The sequence below is a fragment of the Panthera tigris genome, chromosome X, assembly GCF_018350195.1.
Source record: "Panthera tigris isolate Pti1 chromosome X, P.tigris_Pti1_mat1.1, whole genome shotgun sequence".
In the NCBI taxonomy this organism is placed as follows: Eukaryota; Metazoa; Chordata; class Mammalia; order Carnivora; family Felidae; genus Panthera; species Panthera tigris.
In genome coordinates this window covers 15,158,183-15,184,063 of record NC_056677.1, presented here as the reverse complement: position 1 = coordinate 15,184,063, position 25,881 = coordinate 15,158,183, and the positions used below count along the sequence as shown (strand labels likewise).

The 25,881-nt window shown below is 45.1% G+C and overlaps 1 protein-coding gene across 1 annotated transcript in view; it reads left to right on the top strand.

Moving 5' to 3' along the window:
• Positions 1-11,300: 11,300 nt before the first annotated feature.
• Positions 11,301-25,881, top strand: part of ADGRG2 (adhesion G protein-coupled receptor G2) — a 121,867-nt gene continuing 107,286 nt past the window's right edge. The window contains exon 1 of the mRNA XM_042974619.1: positions 11,301-11,360. The gene's annotated coding sequence lies outside the window, so the exon portion shown is untranslated. The remainder of the gene's footprint in view (positions 11,361-25,881) is intronic.

The window sequence follows — 25,881 nt, the reverse complement described above, 5'->3', positions numbered from 1 at the left end:
TTTCTCATTTGGGAAGTACCTAAGTGATATATATATACCACTGGCTGGGTTCAGGTACCATACTTTGAATAGCAAGGTTCTACTTGGATCATCTCAGTTAATTCTCACAGCAACCCTAAATACTCTCAATGTCTCCATTTTACAGATAAGGAAACCGAGTCCTAGGGAGATCACACGATTTGTCTTAAGTGGTAGGGCTGGCATTCTGACTCTAAGTCTACATTCTTAAATTAGAAAGATCTAGGCAGCCGTTCTTAACTCTGGCTGCACATTAGATCTACCTGGAGAACTTTTTAAAATACTGATGGCCCCACCATATACATCAGATTCTCTGCGGATGCGGCCTAATCATCAGTCTTTATTTCAAGCTCCCCAGGCGGTTTCAATGGGTAGTCAATTCAGAGTACCACTGATGTGGTTTAACCCTTCTTTTACAAATAAGGAAATTGAGGTCCCCCCAAAGAGTCAGTGTTTATTATTATTATTATTTTTAAATGTGTATTTATTTTTGAGAGAGAGAGACGGAGGCAGAGTGCGAGGCGGGGAGGGCAGAGAGAGAGGGAGACACAGAATCCGAAGCAGGCTCCAGGCTCTGAGCTGTCTGCACAGATTCTGACACGGGGCTGGAACTCACAAACCGTGAGATAATGACCTGAGCTGAAGTCACATGGTTAACCGACGAAGCCCCCCCGGGGGGGCCTTCAAAGAGTCAGTGATTGAAACACAGAACCCGGGTCCCCTCATTCAGTCACTATCCTAAAGAGAAGCCACTGCAATACAGGCTGGGGAGGGGGAGGGGCAGATGTTTATCTTTGTTGGAAAAAAATGATAATTTAAACCTTATTAAACTATAAACTAATAAAAGCCTACAGGGCACTCACTAAAAGACACTAAAGAGGATCGACACTTGGAGAGTGATTTACAGTATTTTGAGGAAAAAAGGTACACGGCTGTGTTTCCAAAGACAAAGCAGCATCAAAAGGAGCGTCAGAAACCCAAAAAGAGTGTAAAGGGTGGAGCATCTGCTGGGTCTTAGCAGAATTCTAGCCTCCACATGGAGGAGAAAACGAAAAAGGAGAACAACAACACACTGTACTTTGGTTGGGTCCAGTAAAGTTGTGTAAAAAGTCCCAAGAAATTTCACGTCTACCCCAGAGGGCACAGGATCTCCAATTTTGAAGATTTCCAGATTCCTTGAGAAGAGTTCACACCATTCATGAAATGATTCACCCACTCGACAAATACTTGTTAATCACCTGCTATGCGCCAGGTACTAGACCCTGAAAATACAGCAACAAACACGACGGACACAGAGGCTCCATCTGAGAAGGGTGCTGTCCAGCCTAATGCCCTGGATGTCCACATCAAGAGAAGTCATGTGACATGGGCTTAGTCAATCATAACACTCCATCCTCCTCACCATATGATGGTCCAAGCCAGGCCAATGAGAACCTGTCCCTGGGATGATTATTCCCCAAACCAGAAGTTCTGTTTCTTCTCTGTGATTGTTATCTGGGCTGATGATAGAAGTTGGAAGTGTCTATAGCCATGTTTCATGCCACTTAGCATGGAGGAAGTCCTGTGTAGAAAGAGGAGATTGGAACTAACTATTGAGAGAGGGAGGGAGAGGAATCTGATGACATAATTTGAATTCCTGTATGCAGAATCCACTCCACCTCTGTCCTTCCCAGATATATGAGCTGATAAATTCCCTTCCTTATCTAAGCTGATTTGCCTCAAGTTTCTGTCACTTGCCACCAAAAGAGCCCTGACTCAGACCAATAGACTCATTACATGAACAGCTACATAAACCTCTGAGTTCATCTAAGACAGTGACTCTCAAAATAGGGTCCCTGAGCCAGTGGCCTTGGGCCCACTGAGGACTTGTTAGAGATGCAAATCCTGGAATTCTACCCCAAACCTACTGAATCAGTAGGTCTGGAGGGAGGGCCCAGCCCACAGTTGTAACAGGCCCTCCAGATGATTTTGATCCACACTGAAGCCTGAGAAACTCTGTTCTAATACATCTCTTTCCATGAGATGGGAAAATACAAGCTCAGAAACGGGAGGTAACTTGCTGAAGATCACCGAACTATTTAGAGGTGGCCTCAGACCCTTGTAGTAATCCAAGGGCTGTGGGGTTTGGAAAAGGAAGGTCACTTGGAGTTTTGAGGGAAGTAACACATGGATTGGCAAATAGGAGGGGGAAAAATATTTTGGGTCAAATAATACAGTACGGTTGGAAACACTTGCTGTGTGTTTCCACAGGAGTTTGGAGAATATTTTACTCATCTTGGCTCCCCAGCCGAGCCAACAACAATGTGTTAAAGCTCCATGGCCAATGGCAGGAATCCAGGAGAGTCCTCTTTACGTGCCAGCAAAGAGGAATTTCTTAGAAAAGCTACAGAAATTATGCTACTATCACATTTCGCTTTGTGGAGTGCAGGACTGAAGAAGATGAACAGACAGCAAGGGATTGACGTTTTCCCCCGAGTCCCACCTCTCCGGTCGGGAGAAAGGGGTTTTATCATTGTTGTCGCCAGGGCAGACGTCCCTCCCAGGGAAACTGGGCGCCTAACCTGGTGACTTGGAGAATAACTTGCGTTTTTTGAACTTTCTTTTTCAGGTGGAGGCAGAGATCAGCAGCGTTCCACAGTGTCCCTGGAAACTCTATTTAGTAGCTGGCTTTCCGATGATGTGTCCAGCCTGCCCTGGGGACTTGGTCTATCCAGAGGCAAACTTAGGGGAAGAAAGGCTCTGACACCAATATTTCTGAGGCCTTTCTTAGTGTCTCCTTTGCCTGTTCTTGAGTATAGAGACGGTCATAGCAGGGAGCTGTGCAAAGGACCAAGGTAAGTGGCTGGCACTACGAATTTTAGAGAGCACAGCTTTTAATAGTCACTATACACTTTTCCTTTGGTACATCTACTCAGGCAAGGCCAGGGCCCTCCAGGAAGGTACCTGGTAAAAAAAAAAAAAAAAAAAAAAAAGCATCACCTCCTCTCATATAAACCCATGATTCACACATTCATTCATTCATTCATTCATTCATTATTTATTGAATACCAACTATGTACCAGGCACAGGTCTAGGCACTGGGAACACAGCAGCAACAAAAACAGTAAAAAAAAAAAAAAAAAAAAAAAACGAAAAAAAAAAAACACCAAACCAAACTAAACCAGAACATTCTTGCCCCTATGGGACTTGCTTTCTGTTTTGGGGAGGGGAGACGGACAATAAACCAAACAAATAAGTGACATAAGTTGGTTGGCAATTAGTGCTATGGAGAGAAAATAAAGCAGGGAAAGAGTAGAGAGAGAGCTGGGCATGGTGCAGGAGGAAGTTAAAAAAATAAATAAGTAAATAAGGCCATCAGGGAAGGCCTCACTGGAATCCAGTGTGGCCTTTGTCATCAATCCTCAAGAAAGACCTCTTGAGGCTGGAAAAGGTCCTGAGAAAAAGACTCAAACTATTTATCAAGAAATAACTATTGGGGCGCCCGGGTGGCTCAGTTGGTTAAGCGTCCAACTTCGGCTCAGGCCATGATCTCTCGGTTCGTGAGTTCGAGCCCGGCGTGGGGCTCTGTGCTGACAGCTCAGGGGCTGGAGCCTGCTTGGGATTCTTTGTCTCCCTCTCTCTCTGCCCCTCCCCCTCTCACGCTCTCTCTCTCTCTCTCTCTCTCTCTCTCTCTCAAAAATAATAAATAGACACTTAAAAGAAATAAATAACTACTAATGGGTGCCTGGCTGGCTCAGTCGGTGGAGCATGGGACTCTTGATCTCAGGCTTGTAAGTTCAAGCCCCAGATTCAGGGTAGAGATTACTGAAAAATAAGATCTTAAAAAAGAAAAGAAAAGAAATAACTACTGATACCTACTATGGTATAGATGAGTGGTCATCAAATATTCCATACATTTAAGTTGGAGCCATAGGACTAATACTGGCCAATGAATTGTAGGCAGAAGTAATAGGTATCACTTCTAGGCTGTGGCATTTAAAAGACCAGGCTGGGGCGCCTGGGTGGCTCAGTCAGTTAGGTGTCCGGCTTTGGCTCAGGTCATTATCTCACGGTTGGTGGGTTCAAACCCCATGTCAGGCTCTGTGCTGAAAGCTCAGAGCCTGGAGCCTGCTTCAGATTCTGTCTCCGGCTCTCTCTGCCCCTCCCCCACTCGTGCTTTCTGTCTCTCAAATATAAATAAACGTTAAAAGAATTTTTTTTACAGGAAAAAAAAAAGAAAAGCAAATTGGGGCACCTGGGTGGCTCAGTCAGGCAGTTTAGTGTCCAACTCTTGATCTTGGCTCAGGTCATGTTCTCGTGGTCCTGAGATTGAGCTCCCAGTTGGGCTCTGTGCTGAGCATGGAGCCTGCTTAAGATTCTCTCTCCCTCTCCTTCTGCTCCTCTCCCCACTTCCTGTGCTCGCTCGTGCGCTCTCTTTCTCTCTCTCAAAATTAAGAGAAAAGAAAAGAGAAGAAAAGAAAAGAAAGGAGAAGAGAAGAGCAGAGCAGAAAATTGTCAGGCTCTATCCAAGATTACTGAATCAGAAACCCTGGGGCTATAAGCCCTGCAATTGGTATTTTAGTAAGCCTTCCTGGTGATTCGGATTCCGTGTTATATTTGAGAACCACTTGTCCTCACCAAACATGTTAATCACATTCCCCTTGATAGTGATTGGTTCTTGAATTCAGGCTTAAGCCAATCAGTTTCTGGCATCCCCCTGGCAGCTGAATTGGTCCAGAGGTCATCATATGATCTAACTTAGCCCAATCAAGCTAAAGCGAAGGCTATTTAAGCCACAGTGCAAGGAAGGTGTTTGTTTGTTTTTGTTTTGTTTTTAGTTTTTGTTTTTCCCTCTCCTTCCCTCCCTCACCCCTCTTGGTGGGCTGAAACGAGGTAGCCTGTTGCTTCTTTGTTGCTGACTGCCAACATACGACCAGGAGGGAAACCAGGCTGAGGGCAGTGTCGAAAGGATAACAGCGAGGAGGAGCCAGAGTCCTTGTGCTGTGCATCTGGTCTTCCTGTTTCCTGACATAACACATTTCCTTATGATTTCAGCCAGTTGGATTTGTGGTTTCTTGTACTTATAGCCAAAGATGTCATAACAACAGGTGAGATCAAGGAAGTATGTATGGGGCCAATGGATATACCAAAAATATTCTAGGGTGAAGGATGTAGGTTAACAGGTATTTGTTTTTTCACTAAGTTCCCCGAAACGAGACGCAGGTAGAAGAATTGTTATAACTTGAGAAAAGCAACTTAGGACAAATAAAATGGAGTATCACTTCATGCATCGGGTCCCCAATTGGTGAATTGGCTAAAAATATGCAAATAGTTTTAAATGGGAGGGGGACTTAAGGCATCTTCTTGGGTGAAATGAAAGAAAAAAAAAAATGATGTGATATACAAGATAAGCCTGAAATATCTTGTGGTTCCAGAAAGTAAGGAAGTGTTCGAAAAAGGAACGGACACGGGAGCCGACCTGAAAGAGCTCCCAGTGACTGAAGCCAAGACAGTTTGACAACAAAATAAGTGATAGCATTGGATTAGAACCCAAAGACTGAAACAATTACCTATGAGTCCATACTGATATAAATAAATTGAGCAGTTGAATAAGTACAGTAATGGGAGAGAAGGTACAGCCCTTCCCTATAGAAGAATTCCAATGAATGAACGTGGAAGCAATGAGGGAAATAGAAAACACCACAGTAATCACTGTTGCAGGTATGGTTCACAGACGGATGCTGCCATTAATAAGAGAACGTTTGCGGCGCCTGGGTGGCTCAGTCGGTTAAGCGTCCGACTTCGACTCAGGTCACGATCTCACGGTCCGTGAGTTCGAGCCCCGCGTCGGGCTCTGTGCTGACTGCTCAGAGCCTGGAGCCTGTTTCAGATTCTGTGTCTCCCTCTCTCTCTGACCCTCCCCCGTTCATGCTCTGTCTGTCTCTGTCTCAAAAATAAATAAATGTTAAAAGAAAAATTTAAAAAAAATAAAAAAAAATAAGAGAACGTTTGACGAGAAACAGAATATTTGCATATCTCAAAGTATCTTCTCGAAGGGGGAAAATGGACACATAAGACAAACTAGGGTGCTGTAAGGGTGTGTCTGTCCAGAATTCTCTCCTGAAATATGCCCTGTGGTTTCAGAGACAGGTAAACCAAAGGTTTGGTTTAAAATTGCATGGTGAGCGGGTGCCTGGCTGGCTCAGTCGGTAGAGCATGCAATTCCTGACCTAGGGGTTGTGGGCTCGAGCCCCATGTTGGGTGTAGCAATTACTTAAAAACAAAATATTAAAAAAAAAAAAAAAAAGGCCTGGCCAGGACTTCATGGGTTCCTTCAAGAAACAAACAGGCCATCTCTGTTCAGAGAACTTTAATTACAACTGAGCTGAATGTGGCCTGGCCCAGAGAGTTGTCCCCTTGCCTCACTTCTGAGGAGATGGGCTCATCTTCCTTTCCCCAGTCTCCACCCCAAGGCCCTGGATTGCTCACTGAAGGCAGGGTGGTGTTGAGTTGTACGAGCTAACGCCAGTGTGCAGATCTATTTGGGAGGCATTCCGTTTTTTTCTCGACTCTAGGATTATTTGTATTGGCACGGGGCCATGCTCAGCTCTTCCCAGGTTGGGACACATTCTCAGAAAGGGCTGGTCCCACCATCCTTATCTTGCTAGAGGCCAAAGTCTGGTTTCATTTTTCATTAAACTGCTATTTGTAACTTTCATCGAACAGAATGACAACATGTCCAACTGTCTTCATTTAGTATTTTCACAAGAGAGAGGCTTCTGCCTCCCACGAGAATGTGTGATTTATTCATCTCCTCCGTTGTGCAATAGATTCACCACCACTACAACTAACGCAATGTTCTAGAGAACAATTTTGCTGTATCACATGGTGACATCACTTACACGGGCAGTGATTGGTTTTTCACCTAGATCCACCAAAGCCTACACCACAGGGCTGGAATCATGTGGCCAGAGACTTCTCTGGTTTGATTGTGAGTGCCTGGGGGCTGGGATCACCTCTTGCTCATCGTCATCTGCCCAGGGTCCAGCCATAGTGGGTATGGTAGTATTTCTACCTCTGCACTTCCTGGGTCCTTATAGGGTTGCATATCCTGGCCCTCTGTGCCTCGTGCAACTATGTGAACAGTTCTAGCCGATGAGTCGGGAGCAGAAGCATTGCACATCAAGTCTGGGCCGAAGCATTTAAATGCCGGTGGTCCAGAGCTCTCTTTTCCTTCTGCCTGAGCAACCAGCAACATTTGAGAAGGTGGCTACTCGGTCAGCCTGGGCCCCTGAGCGACCGTGGTAAAGTAGAGCTCTCCCTTCCAACCTACAGTGAACACACGGTATGAGTAAGACATAAACCTTTGTTGTGTTAACTATAGAGATTTCGAGTTGTTACTGCAGCATATCCTAGGCTATCGTCGCCGATGCTGTAGACATAGACTAAATGTTTGTTGGATGAACGAAAGATTGAAGCCAGAAAGAACTTCTGAGAAGCAGTAGCTCCAGAATTTCTATAAAGGAGAAATTCAGGCCTGGTAGCCGGACTACACTTGTGCGGGAAGTGGGGGCCCTGTTGGCCAGGGGACTTTTCTCGTTTTGTTTGTCTAGTACACTGTTTTGATGAGATGCCTTTTATTCGGGGTGTTGGAATGCTGATGAGATTAGGAGGGACCTAAAATACCCCAAACCAACCCTTGGCATGACCGCTAGGGCTCAGGCTGTCTTGCCACCCACCATGTATTTTACAAATGGGGAAACTGGGACCCAGACTCAGTGTAGTCTAAGTGACTACACCGATTAGCTAGTAGCAGAACTGGAAGACAACAAACCCCTCCCCTCATCTCCTGATTCTCTCTGTAGTGCTTTAGCCATCCCCAAATTCTACCTTTCATGCCCAGCCTGAAGACAGCAGGAGTTTGAGAGTCACCCTTGGGCTGACTCCCGTCCTGGCTCTACCACTTACTAGCCATGGATCTTGGGAGAAGCTACTTAACCTCTCTGTGCCTCAGTTTCCTCAGCTGGGCAATCCTCAGTGGGTTGCCATGAAGATTTCGTATCAAGTAGGTAGAACCTAGTGCCCAGCACATAGTGAGTATGACCTTCACGAACATCGTCACCATCACTGCCGTGCTAGTTTCTCATCCCACTCTCGACTCACGTCCAAGTCCCGTGTTCCCTTTGTGCTCATTTCCCTGGGGACATCATAAATCTGTGTGAGCTCATTGGGTGATATATTTTTAGACTATTTGGCCACAGGTGAACTTGCCTTTGAAGTTCTATGGAGGGAGCTGGGCCCTGAGCCCTGGTAAGCTGTCCTTTACTGCCACCTCCCTTTACAGAGAGCCCACGCTCAGGGGTCCACCAGAGGGAGGGGACAAGGGAGACAAGGCCTTCTGCTCTCCCCACTCAGTCTCTGCCATGTTTCCTGACCGACTGATGCTGGGGATCAAACTCTATCACCGGCTCAAATACCGTGTGGAGCAGGATCCAAATTGCCCACTCTCTCGTTGCTGGGACATCAGCCTCCGGTCTGCGGTCCCCTAGATTTACGATTTAACTGCAAAAACAAAACAAAACAAAAAAAACAAAAAACAAATAATCCCCCAAAACCTTTAACTGCAAATCAGGAGCACCCACAGCCTTCCTTCATATCACCAGACAGTGCCTGTGTAGGCGTGTGACCCTGTCTTCCTTTGGTCTTGATGGCAGAGTTATGTTGACCTGAGAGGGTGTGCCAGTGGGAATAAAAGTTTGGCTGGAAGCGCATCGAAATCTGAATTTTAATGTTAGGCTAAGGAGTGTCTCATTTTTGCGTTTTAGACATGTTTCCTTCAAGTGTCTTTTTTTTAATAGCGAGATTGTTGAAAGGAAAAGCATACTTCTTCTGACATTACTTTAGAAATTCGAGGGGCGCCTGGGTGGCTTGGTCTGTTAAGCGTCCGACTTCGGCTCAGGTCATGATCTCACGGTCCGTGAGTTCGAGCCCCACGTCGGGCTCTGTGCTGACCGCTCAGAGCCTGGAGCCTGTTTCGGATTCTGTGTCTCCCTCTCTCTCTGACCCTCCCCTGTTCATGCTCTGTCTCTCTCTGTCTCAAAAATAAATAAATGTAAAAAAAAAAAAAAAAAGAAAGAAATTCGAGCAACTTTTAATAGGAGGTATATATATATTTTAACTTTTTCTTGAAGTAAAACATGTATAGGGAAAGTGCACATATCATAGGTGCGATTCATATCATAAGTACCTATCATAGGTGAGCTTCTCATTGATTTTTCACAAACCTAATAGATCCACGTAAGCAGCACCCAGATGAAGAAACAAGACATCACCTGCGCCCCACAAACCCTTCTTATCCCCCCTGGAACCCCCTCCAGTCACCAACTTCTCAATGACCACTAACCTGATTGTTGGTTTTGCCTGTTTTATACTTTGCATAAACGGAATCACATTGTACGCATGCTTTCATGTCTGACTTCCATTGCTCGATATTGTTTATGAGTTCCGTCTGTACTCAGTGTAGCAGTGGCTCATGCTTTCTCCTTGTTGTTTGGTATTCCATTTTGTGACTGTACCGCCGCAATGTTTTCAATCCATTCTGCTGATGGACATTGCAGTAGTTTTCAATCTAGGGCTATTAGAAAGACACTGCTATGAACGTTCTCATGCATATCCTTTGGTAAACATATGCACTCATTTCTGTTGCATATACACCTAGAAGGGCAACTGCCGGGCGTGGGGTAATCGTACACTCAGTTTCAATAGATTCTGCCAAATAGCAATGTAGGAGATTTTGGGGGGCTCTACACAATATGAAGTCTATTTTCTAGTAAGTGGAACATATACAGTGCGAGTATTAAGTTAATGCAAAGAGAAACAATTTAATCCTCTGGAGTATCATTAAACGTGTTTAGTAAAATATACTGTTTTCCCCCTTATCATAATTCTGCCTCCAACTTGTTATGTAATCTGGATGAACTTCCTGACCTCCACTCCCCCTTAATCCAACCAGTCAAAAGTCTCTCTGAAAACACTTTCCATTCATTTATCCAGCTAGAATGTTATGAGTGTTAATAAGTTGGTGTTTGCGAAACAAATTCAAGCCTCCTGCAAAGCGGTGCACATCTTCCCCCGAGAGGTTGTGTCTAAGGTGGCAGAGTCAGCCAGGATGTGCTCTGCACACCTGCCCTTTAGAAACATCTTCTCCAGAGCTGTGGATGCAATTCAGAATCTGGAACTTTGTTTCGGTGGTAAAGAACAACGGAATATTCTCCTGCAGGTTTTAGCGAAAGAGAATGGTGCCTTTAAAGTGATAAAGCATTTTGCAAGTATAGAAGCTGTTTGACTGTCAAGGGTGGGGCTGAAGCGGAGAGTTGGGCAGCAGTAGAAGGAGCCAGAGAGGGAATTCAGAGCGTCCCCCCCCCCCCCCCGTCTCTACAAGTAATTGGAATTGTAGAACAGAGTCAAGGCCCCCAGGCCTCCATTTTCCCATCTGTAACATGGGGTACTTTGACAAACTAGTTAGATGGTCTGTAAGTCCTATCCAGATCTAATTTTTATTCCGTGAACGTGCATACGGAGGAGATGCTAACAGAGAGAAAAGATAGAAGGGCCCAGAGGTAACTCACTCCGTATCCCACCCTCCCACTCCTCCCCCCCCCCCGCCCCCCAACACACATACAAGCAGAGTGCTGGGAATCCCGGTTTCTAGGTATCCGGTGTAACCTATCCATCAGATAACCATGGGGCTAAAAGCTTCCCCAGGACATTTTCCTTTTACTGATCTCTCCAGATCCCCCTCCAGTGGTCTGAATTTTGACGTCTGCATTGGGAGTATTGTGGCAGAGGGGCGACCTCGGGGTTCCCGCCCGTCACAGTGCACCCCGCTGAAAACGGTGAGACAGGCATTTGGATACCAGGGCGACCCCTAAAGGTGAGAGGCTGGGTTTGGAGGTTGGGCGTCTCCCGGGAGCGCGCCGGACCGGACGCCGGGCCACCGGAGGTCTCGCGGCGCCGGTAGTCCAGAAGCGCAGTGGGGGCCTCTGCAGGCGAGGGGTGGGCCGCCCAGCCCCCGGCCGCGATTCTCCCCCCGCCCGCCGCGCCGCTCGCTCACACCCTCCCCCGTCGGCGCCCCGCCCGCTCCCCACCTCCGCGTCCAGCCTCCGCGCCCAGCCTTGCCGCCGCCGAGCGCCGGACGCGCCACGCCGCGCCGGACAGCTGGAGAGCGGGCGGGCGGGCGGACCGGCCCGGAGCGGCGGGGGCGGAGCCAGCCCGCGGGAAAGGGGGAGGGACGCGGCCGGAGGGAAAGACAAGAAGGAGGGCCGGAGGGCGCCGGCAGCCAGCCCGTCTGCGGGGACAGACAGGTAAGCGCGCGGCGCTGGGATGAGTCCGTTCCCTTCGGGCTCCTGAGACCCAGCACCGCCGTCTCCCCCCCGGAGCTGACAACGGGCGCGGGCAGCTCGGGCGGAGCGCCTGGACCTGGAGGGCGACGGGACAGCGGGGCGAACGCTCCCTCCGCCCGGCTGCGGCTCTGAGTCGGAGCCCGGGGCCGCCCTGAAAGGCAGAGGCGAAGCCGCCGAGCACCCGGGGGGGCCGCACCCCGATAGCCGGGGAGTGCGCGCCGTGGGAAAGGGGGCTCCGGCGCCGCGTTCTCCGAGGGATCGGGGGACGGCGTGTGTATCCAAAAGCTTCGTAAGGACTCAGACTCTCCCCACCCCGCCGGGAAACGGAGCCGCGAATCGTGTTCACGCGGGCGGTCTTCGAGACCAGACTCCTGGGGAACTCAGTTTACCGCTGCGGGCGGAGCGCGAACGCGCCCAGGGCCCCGAAGGGCTTGGCGCGGCGCTGTTTGGCGGGACCCAGAACAGGTGGCCGGGGGCGCGGCGGGATTGAGCGGCAGCCCGGGGCCGGGGAGGGGGGGGGGGTGAGCACCGGGAGAAAGAGGAGGCTGGAGGTCTCGGGTGAGAGCATTCCAACAGGGACTTGCCCTTTTGAGGCTCCGGTACTATGTATAAGGTGAGGAGCAGGGGAGCCGACGGGCTTTGCCAACGCGGGTGAGGCAGACGGCAGAGGTTTTCCGTGGCCGTCTGGATAGTGACCCTCCTTAGTATGTACCGTCCACACGAATCTCCTGGGAATCTTGTTAAAATGCAGTAGGTCCGGGTTGGGGCCCGACCGTCTGCATTTCTGACAAGCCCCCCACGTGATGCGGGTGCTGCGGCTCCGTGGACCACATTTTGTATGGTAGGCACTGCAGGAGTACGTTTTGCCCAACAGGCTGAAACCCTCAGGAAAAGCGAGAGATTGGGAGAGGAGGTCGTAAAACTTTACAACCCCAGTTGCAGCGCAGACACACACATGAAATCATTGCTACTCACTTAGAAGCGAAATGTTTTACTTTTCTTAGCAGCTCGCTAGCCAAATACATGATCTATCTGTTGGTAGAGCTGGCTTCGTGGGTATGAAACCTGTATGTGGTTTTCATGCTTTGCTGTCGCTGTTGAAATTCTTGGCAATTTCTGAACAAGGGGCTTCGCATTTTCATTTTACACTGAGCCCCATAAATTATGTAGCTGATCCTGTCTGATAGTCACCATAGACAGAAAAAGGACTCATTTCTTTGATCAGGGTTGGGAGCTGTTGGGTGATGGAGAATGAAGATTTATTAAGCCAAGGTCTAACTAGATGTTACAGTTCCCCCCATCTTTCTCCACTTCTCTTTGGCTATTTTAAGAGCTAAGCCTATGAGTGTAACCTCAGTTATACATGGTATGCCAATATTTCTTGCTTTATTGCTATTCATAATTAACAATTTATTAAGAGTTTAGTTATTAAAAGACAATACAATTAAGTTCAATGTCATAATAATTTGTAAATTAAGTGACAAAGTAGGTGTTATTTCCAAAGGATTTGGGGAGTCCTGTTTTAGTGTCCCGAAATTTTGCTTAGTTAAGATCTGGACATTTCTTGGTTTGGGCTGCGTTTACAGCTCAAATGCAAAGCTGGAAAACAAAAAGTGGCCAAATTTTGTAGCTGTTCAGGGATATTGTTTTACAGGGCCTCAGCGCAGTGCCAAGCCCTGATCAGATTCCCTCTGCTTTTATCATTCCCACATCCCTGCAAGGTGACTTTCCTTAAAGGGGGGGGATAGAGCAGATTTTGCTGTTGAAAGACACTGAAGAAATGCAGGGTGTTTTCTGTGTGAGTAATTCTTGCCCAAACCCCACAGATTCCAGGTATGTGTGACTTTCCTAGAAAAAAAAAATTGTCGGAAACACAGAAAAGAACAAAAAGTTGAACTTTAATCATGGATATGATTTTCTTCAGCAGAGGGAGAAAAAGTCTGAGAAATGGAATTTCATTGGCAAGTTTGGCCAGGAAAGGCGAGCTGCTGTGTTTTTGGTACCATGAATAGCCTTCCAGAAATGGCAAAGTGAGTTTGCTCAGGTGTAGGGAGAGCCAGTTAAGAAGCTGCTTTGGTGTGGCTTATGTGTTCATTCTGGGGGCTCTGGTGTGGCTGTGGTGTGCCTGAGTCCGGTTTGGGACTCAGAGGGGGACATCGCTGTATAGGTTTTGGACTCAGAGAGGGATATCACTACGTTCCTGGTGCTTTCACTGCTCACGAGAAACTGACAAACACATTTTTCCATTTTGCTGCCTAAGAGCGCCAAGTCCCTTTCAGATACTTGTTACACACTGGGCAGAGCACCATTCAAAAAAAAAAAAAAAAAGGTGGGGGGTGGTCAGAGAAATTATTTCTGTGATGTTAATAATTGAAAAGATAGAAAGGAGATTCTGCCTTTAGTAAAAACTTGGGAACTGGTTTTTATGCCTTGCTGAGAAAGGCCTTCCCTACCCCAAGATAGAGGGGAAAAAATTCTTTTAAAATGTTTATGGTTTTTAAACTAGGTGGGCCTTTAATCCACATGGAACTTATTTTGGGGACATGGTATGAGGTGAGGGTACTGAAAGTTAAGAGATGGGCTAAACATTTGGTAAAAATTACCATAAAGTAAATTCTCTCAATCAACTAAGATTCTGTGAACACTCTGTTCCATTTTATAAATCTGCCTAATTCTTGAGTTGATTCCATGTTTTTGGAATTGAGGTATAATTTATGTAGAATAACATCCACCCTTTTCGTGTATAGTTCTATATGTTTTGACGGATATATATAGTCCTGTAACGAGCACCACAGCAAGATCAGCAAGATAGAGAAGAATTCCATCAGTCCAGAAAATTCCTTATTGACCCTTTGTATTCAACTTCCTCCACCACTCTCAGCCCCTGGCAACCACGGCTTTGTTTTCTGTTGCTATAAATTGATCTTTTCCAGAATGTCCTGCGAATGGATTCATACGCGATGTGGCCTTCTGAGTCTGGCTTCTTTCACCTAGTATAATCCATTTGAGATTTATCAGTGTCGTGTGAATCGATAATTTGTTCTTTTTTTTGCTGAGTAATATTCCACAGACTGTTTATCCATTCACTGACTTTCGGTGGTTATGAATAGGGCCGATATAAACATTTACATACAGCTTCCTGTGTGCATATAATGTTCATTTCACTCAGGTAAACACCTAGAAGTAGGATTGCTGCTGTATTGTGTGGTTAATTTAACTTCGTAAGAAACTGCCAGACTTTTCCTATATGGCCACAGCACAGTTCACTGCCACCAGCAGTGTCGGAGAGGTCCGGTTCCCTGCCCTGCTCGCTAGCACTTGGTATTGGCAGTTTATTTTACTGTAGCCATTTCACGGGGTTTGTGGTGGCAGCTCTCTGTGGTTTTAGTTTGTACCTCTCTGATGACTAGTCCTCGTGTGCTTTTTGGTCATTTGTGTATCTTCTTTTATGAAATGTCTTTTTCTAAATTGTGTCGTTTGTCTTAATGAACCTCATATCTGGATGCAAGTCAGATAATCTGTACTGCAAATATTTTCTTTTAGTCTGTGGCTTGCCTTTTCATTTGCTTTCTTTTTATTTTGGTTTGAGAACACCTAACTTGAGATCTACTGTCTTCAATTTTTAAGTGTGCGATATAGTACTGTTAACTATCAGCACTCTGTTGTACCGCAGATCTCTAGAACTTATTCATCATGTACAACCGAAGCCTTATGCCCATTGAACAGTAACTCCCTATTTCCCCCTCCCCCACCCCCGGCAACCACCATTCTACTACTATTCGTTTCTATTACTTTGACGATTTTATTTTGACTTGTTTATCACATGCATGCAATTAATGATATATATTTTTTGAAGAGGAGAAGTTTTAAATTTTGATAAAAGTCTAACTTACCAGGCTTTTTCCCTTCATATTAGATAGCAGTTTTAGGAACCTGTCTGGGAAATCTTTGTCTACCTCATGTTTACCAAGGTTTTTCTACCGTGCTTTCTTCTAGACATTTTAGCTTTATCATTGATACGTAGATATATGACTTCGTTTCGGCTAATTTTTGTATGGGTCAAGGTTCACTTTTGTCCGTATAGATATCCAGTTGTTCCAATACCATTTGGGTTTTTTTTTTAATGTTTTTTTAATTTTTTAATTTATTTTATTTATTTTTTTAATGTTTATTTTTGGAGAGAGAGAGAGAGAGACAGAGCGAGCAGGGGAGGGGCAGAGAGAGAGGGAGACACAGAATCTGAAGCAGGCTCCAGGCTCAGCACGGAGCCCGATGTGGGGCTCGAACCCACCAACCGTGAGATCATGACCTGAGCCAAAGTCGGACGCTTAACTGACTGAGCCACCCAGATACCCCTTTTAATGTTTTTCTTAAAAAAGTTTATTTACCTTTATTTTGAAGAGAAAGTGGGAGAGGGGCAGAGAGAGGGAGAGAGAGAGAATACCAAGCAGGCTCTGCACTGGCAGCATGGAGCCCTATGCATGGAGTGGGGAGGGGCTTGACGGGGTTGGGAGAGCTAAACTCACAAGCCCTGAGATCGTGACCTGAGCCCGAAACCAACTGTCAGACGCTTAACCTACTAAGCCACCCAGGCGCACCGCCCTCCCACCATTTGTTGAAAAGACTGTACTTCCCCCCACCCCTTGTGTCCCCTTGGTCCCTTTGACAAAAACTAATAGGCTGTACATGTGCGGGTTTATTTTTGAACTCTGTTCTGTTCCGTTGATCTGTATGTCTATCCTTGTGCCTATACCACACTGTAGGTCTTGCACATTCTTGTTAGGTGAATTCCTAGATTGTGTTGTGTGTGTAATTTTTATTGCTTTTAGAAATTGTATCATTTATTCCCATTTTATTTTATGATCACTATACTCTTATAGAGAAGGGCTGTTTAATTTTTTTTGGAGGTCTATCATATTCAAGCCATGTTACTGAACTTTTATTAGTTCAAAGTTTTTCCAGGCAGTTTTCGTGGATTTTGAAGGTTAGATAGTCAAACTGTCTGGAAATGAAATAATATAGGGATTCCCGCCCCAACCCCGAATATTTTCCCTCATTTTATTTGCTTACCTTAGTGGCCAAGCTTCCCTCTAGGGCACCATTAAGGAGTATCTGATTTGGGGAGGGGGGAGTGGTTCTAATACTTGACTACTACTGGGTATTGTGCTCGCTGTAGAGTTCTGGTAGTTATTCTTACCACCTTCAGGAGGTTTCTTTCCATTTTTAGCTTCTAAACGTCTAAAGCTTAATTTTAAAATTTCTTGTTCTGCTTAGATTCTTTTTTTTTTTCCATTGAAAAAGCCTAACAGTTTAGAGGTGAGTCACTCTTCCCAGCTTTGGAGGGTCATATTTTGATCTCCCTGGAAGAGAAGATAGTGTAGCATAAGTCAATCGTTTTATTTAGACTACGAAGATACTACCTTTGGACCTTTTCATGATGTCCTCGTTTGGGGGGATGCCAGGCACAGCAAGAAAGGGAAAAAATAAAGGGACAGCTTATAACCTATTTATGTATAAATAAGATAGCTTTTTGTAGTGTTTTTCGAACGTTTCTGCCTGTTATCCATAGTGAGAAGTATATTTTATATCTCAGCCTAGTGTGAACATACACATATATGATTGAAATAGGATCTCACAAAGCATTATGCGTTTTTCCTTTGTACAATGTATTCTTATATTTTCAGTGTTCTTCCATCTGTTCTATTTCATTAAAAATGATGATCATTACCCTGTAAATGGATTCAACCACTCTTTCATAAAGCTGTTCATTTAGTTCCTAAGCCCCCCAAACTGCTGAACTGTGTTCCGGACAGATTCATTTTATATCAGATCCTGCTATGATGCAAAGTGACTTCAATTATAATACCCTGAGATAATCTTAGCTGCCCACGTTTCTCTCTTGAATTAGTGTGTAGCCTCTAAACCAGCATCCACCCTTGACCCCATAGAATAGCCTGTGCATGCAGTCTTGTAAACCCACTGCTCAGAACCCTCTGATAAAACCTCTACCACACTGAAAATAAGACCCTGGTTCCTCTCTACTGTAGCCTTTGAGACCCTGTCTGGTCGCTACCCCCCTATTCGCACACTTCCCCAAATACACCAGCCCAAACATGTGCCTGCCTTCCAGCCTTTGCATTTGCTGCGCTGCCTGCCTAGGGCACCATTTCATCAGACATTCACATAACTTATTGCCTTGTTTCGGCATTCCAAAACAACATTCCCTACTAACCACTGTGAATGCCCATCCCCTCATCCCGCTTTTGTTCGTTTTCTTTGTAACAACTATTATCTGCAATTATATCATTTAATTATTTGTGTACTGATTCCATGTCTTCTTTTCCCGGCTAGAATATAAGTTCCAAGAGAGAGCCAGGACTTTGTGTATCTTGCTCACTGTTGTATTCGCAGGACCTACAACAGTGGGACATAGTAGGTGCTCCCTAAATATTTGTCAAATGGATGAATGAGTGTGCCTAGAATCTAGAAGGAATCAGGACACTAATCCTAAGAGAAATTCAATGTACTCTGTTATGCTAAGCAAAATTAGAGAAAGACAAACATCATATGACTTCACTCGTATGTGGAGTTTAAGATAGAAAACAGATGAACCTAAAGGAAGGGAAGCAAAAATAATATAAAGACAGGGAGGGGGACAAAACATAAGAGACTCTTAAATATGCAGAACAAACTGAGGGTTGCTGGGGGGTTGAGGGTGGGGGCATGGGCTAAATGGGAAGGGGCATTAAGGAGGACACTTGTTGGGATGAGCACTGGGCGTTATATGTACGGGATGAGTCACTGGATTCTACTCCTGAAATCATTATTGCACTATATGCTAACGAACTTGGATGTAAATTTAAAAAAATAAATAAAAGATTCAATGTATTCTGCCTTTCTGTTCCGTTTTACTGTGGAAATTTCTGTTGGTTAAGGGTGGAGTATATCTTAATGTAAGCAGTTCATTAATCAACAATACATCTGGTATCTATTACATTTCTGATTCTGTGATAATAATGGTAGCTGGTGGCTAATATTTAATGAGCAGGCACTGGTCTTACTGCTTTACATATATTCACTCATTTAATCCTTCCAACTTCCTGAGGCAGGTACTATTATTATTTTACAGATGAGGAAACTGAGGCACAGAGCAGTTAAGTAACTTATCTAAAGTCATACGAAAGGTAGGTCGTGTGGATCTGAGGTTTGAACGCAGACCATCTGATTTCAGAGCCTGTGTTCTTACCCACAGTGCTCATGGTAACAAGGAGCTTACACAATTCCTAAGCTTTATAAACATGGAGTGTTTATGGCCTTTATTCCCTTACAGAGTGGTTCTCAACCAGGGCCGATTTTGCCCCCCCCCCCCCCCCGGGGACATTTGGCAGTGTCTGGAGACATTTTTGGTTGTCGTCTGGAGACGTTTTTGCTTGTCATGACTGGCAGAGGTGGGGGTGCTACTGACATCTGGTGGGTAGAGGCCAGGGACGCTGCTGCTAAACATCCTGTAATGCACAGGAGCCCCTCCCCGCTTACTCCCCAACAAAGGATTATGTGGCCCAAAAATCCATAGTATTGAGCTTGAGAAACCCTGCCTTAGTTGGCTGCCCATTCAAATCACTCAGGGAGTTTTCAGAGTAAATACTGATATCTAGGTCCAGGTCTTGACCTTGAGAAACTTCAAGTGGACTCTCGCATTGCCTAGCAAGCCTACCTTGCTTGTGTAGAGCTTTCCTTTTCTCTTCTCCAAAACAGCTGTTTGACACCTTCTTTTATTTTTTCTGCCCCTTCTACATCGGCTGCTGATTCTGGCTGTTTAGATGGGAGCCCCCAAAGCCTTAGATTCTCACCACCCAAATTCCCAACATGGCCCCGTTTGTGCAGACACTAAATACTCGGGTATTTGGAGTGATCGGGTTTTGGAGTGAGGGGGGGTTCGGAGCTGACAGGCAAGAAAGAATTCTTGAGATGTGTTCGGTGCAAAAAGGGTGATTATATTAAAAAACGGGGACAGGACCCGCGGGCAGAAGAGCTGCCCTGGGGTTGTGAAGAGTGTCTGGTGACGTACTGTGGAGTTGGGGGAGGTAAAGACAAGAGTAAGTTTCCAAAGGGATTTTCATACGCTAAAGAAGACTCCCAGAATACCCGTGGCTCCTGGCTATTGTCAAGCTAAAGCTGTTTTTCCTTTAGTGGGGCATCAACATAATGACAGTAGGGGGTTCCTGGGGAAATGTTATACTCTATTTGCCTCAAGTATTTGTCACTGGGCTGCAGGTTACAGGGCAATTTAATTTTACCTGCCATTCCCTTCTTGCCTTTGTTCCCCACTTCACTATGGAGGGGAGGGTGATGTTGGAGCTCCAGGAAACTGAGTCTATAAGGTTGGAGATGAGGCTCTTGACAAGACTGCCTTTTTCTTGTAATTTACTAAGATATTTGTAAACTGATGGAGACTCGTGTCCTTCGTGACTGAGATCTCTCTCAGTTAACCATTTGTTTTCTGTCCTTTCCTTTGTTCTTGGGCAGTCAGGAGTGTCTGAGGACTAGCACACGTATCCCACCTGGGGGCGGGGGTGTTTGCTTGCCTTACGATCCCTCATCACTCCCCACTGTGCTGTGAAAGGGGATGAAACGCAACGTTCCCAGTGTGTCAAAGATCGGCTGCTTTTCTGGGTTCTGGACCTCTTATCCTCCTTGCCTTCTCAAGAACATATTCTTTTTTCCCCCTTCCTTTTTAAAAGCTTTTTATTTGGAGGGGCGCCTGGCTGGCTCAGTTTGGTAGAACATGCGACTCTTAAATCTTGGGTCGTGGGTTCAAGCCCTACGTTAGGTGGGGAGCCTACTTAAAAAAGTAAATAAATAAAAGCTTTTTATTTGGCAATCATTTCAAACTTCATAAATAAGTTGCAAAAATAAAAATAGTACAGAGAACGCCCATATAACCTTTGTCCAGATTCTTCTATTGCTAACGCTTTACCCCGTTTGCTTTGTCATCTGCACTTTTGCACGTGTACCTCACTTGTCTGAACCATTTGAGGGGGTTCCATGCATCGTGGCCTTTACTCCTAAGCACTTCAGTGTGGATTTCCTAGGATATTCTTATTCTATTACATAACCACAGTACTGTTGTCAACTTCAGTAAATTTAACATTGATGTTATGCTGTTACCTAATCTGCTGTTTGTGTTTGTTTGTTTTACCTAATCTGCTATTTGTAGTCCAAGTTCGACAATAGACCTGATAGCATCCTTTACGGCATTTTTTCCTTCCAGCCCATGATTTGCTCTAGGATTGTTGGCATTTAGTTGTCAGGTCTCTTAGCCTCCTTTAGTCTGGGACATTTCCACATCCTTTCTTTGTCTTTTATGATATTGGCAGTGTGGGGAAGGAAAAGTAATGTTCCCCTTGTGATAAAAGACAGATTAATGGGGCGCTTGGGTGGCTCAGTCCGTTGAGTGTCTGACTTCGGCTCAGCTCATGATCTCAGGGTTCATGGGTTCGAGCTCTGCGTCGGGCTCTGTGCTGACAGCTCGGAGCCTGGAGCCTGCTTCAGATTCTGTGTCTCCCTCTCTCTGCCCCTCCCCTGCTCACGCTCAGTCTCTCTCAAAAATAAACCTAAAAAAATTAAAAAAAAAAGACATTAACAAGAGAAAAAGAAATTTAATAACGTGTACCTCCTGTATACATGGGACAGACCTAGGACAACTGAGTAACTCCCCGAAATGGCCCAAGCCACCACCTTAAATGTCATCTCTGGCTAAAGACAAGAGAAGGTATGTGTGGGGGGTGGGGGTGGGGGGCAGTTGTGGGAGGTTACCTGGCTGTAAACACTAAGCACTGTAAACGGTAAGGTTGTGATGCAGATTTAAGTCCTGGCTTCTCTCTTGATAAAGGTTTCTAGAGATTTAGAGTCATCCCTGGTATGGAGAGGAAGACACCCTTACAGACGGAGATTTCCCTTATGCATGTAAATGGCTCTTCCAAAAGGGTAACTTCTAACCAGTAGTCTGCTCTTCTTAGAAATAATCAGTTTAAAATAATCCTTATGCCAAAGAGGCACGTTTTGGTGTCGCAAATGCTTCTCGTCTTCAGCATTTAGGATGAATACAGACCATCTCCCTCTCTTTTAAAGAGAATATTCATCATTTTGGGCTTGTTTGATGTTTCTTGTAATTAGATACAGATTATACATTTTGGGCCACAATACTGCAGAGATGAGGATGTGTTCTCAGGGTATCACATCTGGAGGCCCACATGTCTGGATGTTTCTCTCTTCCTCATTGGTGATGTTAATTTTGGTCACCTGGTCAAGGTGTTATCTCATTTCTCCACTGTGTGGTTTCCGGTTTCTTCCTTGCTAATGCGTATTCTGGGGGAGACACAGATAGACTGCTCCTTCTCATCAGTATCTCTCTCTAGATTTCGCAGTCAGTGGTGATTTTTGCCTGATTCAATCTTTAATATGACGGTTGAAGATAATGATTTTCCAACTCTGATATTCCCTCCACATTTACCAGTTGGACTTCACCAAGAACGCGTCTTCCTTATATATTTATTCATTCCTGTCTTTATTATTGGTACGTGATGTGGAAATGTTGGGGTTTGGAGCCGACAGCCAAGAAAGAATTCTTCAGATGTCTTCGGTGCAAAAAGATGGTTTTATTAAAGCACAGGGACAGGACCCGTGGGCAGAAAGAGCTGCCCTGGGGTTGTGAGGGGTGACTGATTATATACCTTCGGGTTGAGAGGGGGTTAGGGAGAGCCTAAGTCTCTAAATAATTTTAGAAGCAAGGTTTCCAGGACCTTGAGGGCGCTAGTATTGTTAGGAAAGGGTCATTTACTTCTGTCTAATAAAACCTTAGTCATGAGACCCTTCAGATGTATATCAGTGGATCATATGTTTGGAGGAGGATTGCTAACATATATTTGGGGGGTGGAGATAAAGGAAGTTTCCAAAGGAATTTTTATATGTTAAAGGAGACTTACAGAATCACAGAGGCCCGGATGACATTAAGCTAAGATTGCCTTTTGCCCTTAGCAAAGTATCAGCATCTAGGCAGTTGCCTTCTTAGAGGGAGGTCACTCTGCCTGTCACAAGGACTTGTCAGTGGGCTGTAAGCTGCAAGGAAATTTAATGTTTTTCTTTTGCCTTTGTTCTCCACATCAGTATGGACTCATGAGTTCCTATTTTTTCCGTGGTTTGTAATTCATTACTGTACTTAATGATTTTTGTTCTCGTGTTGTGAAGAATGTAATGCCTAATTCTGTTTCCTCTTTCTTTCCTGCTTCAGTGCACCCCTCTCTCTCTTCTGGATCATTTCCATTAGCTTACAATCATGCTCTAAGACATAATATCTCCTCCACTGGTTCCACATCCCCCTCCTGTCGCTCCCACATTACTAGTCACCTCTTCTGAGAGAAACCTCTTAAAAGATCACACATACTTAATTACCCCACATTCTTCATCACCCCACATTCTTCCCCTGTCTAATCCGGGTCCTGTCCTGAGGCTCTGGTCAGTTCTCAATGAACTCCACACTGCCAAACACAGCACTTGCCCAACAGCAGCTGTCACGTTTCTGACTTATTGTGCAGCAGCTTTGGACACGGTCACTCTCTCCTCCTGTGAACGCTTTTCTCCTTGTGGCTTCCGTTGTACACTCTCTTGTACTGCACTTTTCCTACTCTTGCTCGTAACTCATTCTAAGTCTTCCTTTCTGACTCGTCCTTCTCTGCACAGCCTACAAAGTTTGGTGTCCCCCCAGGGCCCTGGGACTCCTTTTCTTCTCCTTACAGACTCTCCGGAGATGACCCCACCAGTCTCGTGGCTTTACATTTCATCTAGATGCTAGTACCTGCCGCCGTGACCTTTCCTACCACTGAAGACTTACTAGTCCATTCTTTTAAAAACTTTGTATCTACTCTGCCCCTTTCCCAACTTTATTGAAGTATAATTGACAAATAGGACTTGTATATATTTAAGGTGTACAATTTGCTGGTTTTTTTTTTTTTTTGAGAGAGAGAGAGAGAGAGAGAGTGGGTGAGCAGGGAAGAGGAGCAGAGGGTGAGAGAGAGAGAGAGAGAGAGAGAGAGAGAGAGAGAATATACCAAGCAGGCTCCACGCTCTGTGCTGAGCCCGACACAGGGCTCAATCCCATGACCCTGGATTCATGACCAGAGCCAAAATCAAGAGTTGGACGCTTATAGGAATGAGCCACCCAGGAGCCCCTAGTTAGCTGTTTTGTTATAGGAATACATTGTGAAGTCATCACCACACTCAAGCTAACTAACATGTACCCCCTCACACAGTTACCTTTGTTTTGGGGTGTGTGTGTGTGTGTGAACAGTTAGGATCTACCCTTTTAGCAAACTTCAAGTATACAATACAGTATTGTTATCTGGAGTCACCATGCCATACATTAGTAGATTCCAGAACTCATTCATTTACACTGCTTTATGATAAGTAAACTCCAGCCTCCTTAGCATGGCATTCATACCGCACTACCTCTGTGAGATTAAAATGTAGAGTCCATCTCATGGTCTCAAAAAGTATCTTTGAGATCTTTACACTGGCTCACAAATATCATCGAGAACTACCCGGAAACGATGTTGATAAATTGACCAATTCTAAGAATGTTGAAAGTTTGGGGGGAAACTTGAAACATTAAAAGGCTCAGAAATGGGAGCTGTAGAAAAATAAAACGGGGAAGAAGGCACAGAAAAAATCAGGCTCTTAAACATTGTGTGCTTTTTAAATATCAAAATGAAAAATCTGGAGACAAAAGACTTGCTAATCCACATGGATGTCTAATAGGCGTCCCACCCTCGGTGTTTGCAGAGCGACATCTGATTCCTTGCCTCTGCTACGCCAAACCTGATCCTCTCCCCGCGAGCCCCATCTCTGCGTGTGGCACCACCACCCACCCAGTTGGCCAAGCCCCGGGCCTCTGAGTCTCCTGCCCCGCAGCCACCCCGTCAGCAAGTCTTGTCAGTTTGGCTCCCCAAGTATGTCCAGGCGCTCCCACTCCCGTCTTCACTCCTCCACCTGTGTCGGTTTGCTACCACCTCTTTCTCGGACGACTGCAATGGCCTCCTTAATCCGTTCTCCATACGGCGGCTGGAGCATCTTTTTAGAAGCATTAATTGGATGCCAGTCCCCTGCTGCTCACCTCTCCCCGTTGACCATCCTCCTTTTCATTCTTCCAGCACGACAAGCTCCCTTTGGTCTTAGTACTAACTGTTCTCCCTGGAATGTCCTCTTTGTCTCTTCCCCCATCTTTCTATGGCTGATTTCTCATCATTTACATGTCAGTTTAAATATCACCTCTGATCAGTTGATCTAAAATAGCCAACGAATCACCGTCTGTATCGTTCTCATTTTAAGTCTCAACACCGCGCTTTACCATTATATTGGTTTTCTTGTTTATTTGTATATTTATTGTTCCCCTCTTCATCTTCTTCTCTCCTTCAGCTAGAATGTGAGCAGGACCCACACTATCCCTAGTGCCTAGAATAGTATTTGGTATGTAATAGGTATTCAATAAATATTTGATGAATGAATGATACATGTAAATTGCCTGACAAAGTTTTCAGTACATGGAAGACGCTAAATGTTCTTTTTCTAAAACGAGTGACCATCTCTTTCTGGGACTAATCCTAGAAGCTTCTGGTAAGGATGGTGATTTGATAAACAGATGCATATTTATGTGTTAGGATCCCAGTTATTAGAGATTCCAGATGAAGGGGAATTGCATTTTACCAAGAAAACAAACAGTGCTAGAATTCCGGGAGTCAAAAGTGTCACATTTTTCAGTGGGGGACTTTCCTGGCCCTCCTAACTATAAGGCTGGTTCTCAGATATTTAAAAATAGTAACATGTTTCCCTTGGGATTTAGACATGTGAATTTCCTAAACCCTCTGACTGTTTATGTTAGGCGAACGTGATAACCACCCGCACTATGGAAACACGCAAACCCTCTATATATGAATGGAATACGTCAAAAGAGGGAGAGAAAGATTGGGAGGATGTATGCTAAAAGTCTTCCCTTTCAGGTATTATTTGGAGGTTAGCTGTGGGTTTTTGGTAAACTTTTGTAGTGGATTCTATATGGTACTAAAGCTTCCAGGAAAAATCAGTACAAATGAACTCAGCTAGTGGTTTTGTTATACAGATGATTAACTTTTTGATCGAATGCGTCACATGTTTTAGGGTATTTGGAGAAACCATTACCCTTGACCCAGTAGGATTTATATCTTTTCGTTGAATCAAGTGCTCATTGTATTCATTGTTCACACAGGAGTCCAGAGCTGTGTACCACTGTTCCCTCTTGTGAGGTTTATCACCTGTGCATCAATGTTAGTCATTTTCTTGGGCTCGTCAGCATCCATTTGTAGTGAAAGTAGGCAAGTGTGTCTGGTGGCATTTCATGGATATTTGACTCATCTGTGGAAGTGGGCTAAATGTATATACCTGTATTTTTTAA